This window comes from Penaeus monodon, chromosome 28 (assembly GCF_015228065.2).
Source record: "Penaeus monodon isolate SGIC_2016 chromosome 28, NSTDA_Pmon_1, whole genome shotgun sequence".
Lineage (NCBI taxonomy): Eukaryota > Metazoa > Arthropoda > Malacostraca > Decapoda > Penaeidae > Penaeus > Penaeus monodon.
This window is the reverse complement of record NC_051413.1, coordinates 35768311-35768621: the sequence shown is the minus strand read 5'-3', so window position 1 is coordinate 35768621 and position 311 is coordinate 35768311.

The window sequence follows — 311 nt, the reverse complement described above, 5'->3', positions numbered from 1 at the left end:
AAAAAAATATGAATATCCTGCAAAAAATTATCTCTTTAAGAAAATTGCTCGTTGTACACGTAGCGAGAGCGGAGTAGTAGTAGTAATGCGGGTGTCATTAGGGGGAGAAGGAATGTAAACAAGGATATGTACGGTATATTAGGATATTGCATCAAATGGCCGTGTTTAGCGAAGGGGAGGAAGAGGGTAACGGAAGTAAAAGGATTTCGCTGACGATGATGATAGCAACCGAAGAGAGTTGATTAGAGTAATGGTATTATTGATAATATCATCAATATTATTCATTTACATTATCAATAACAATTTAAGTG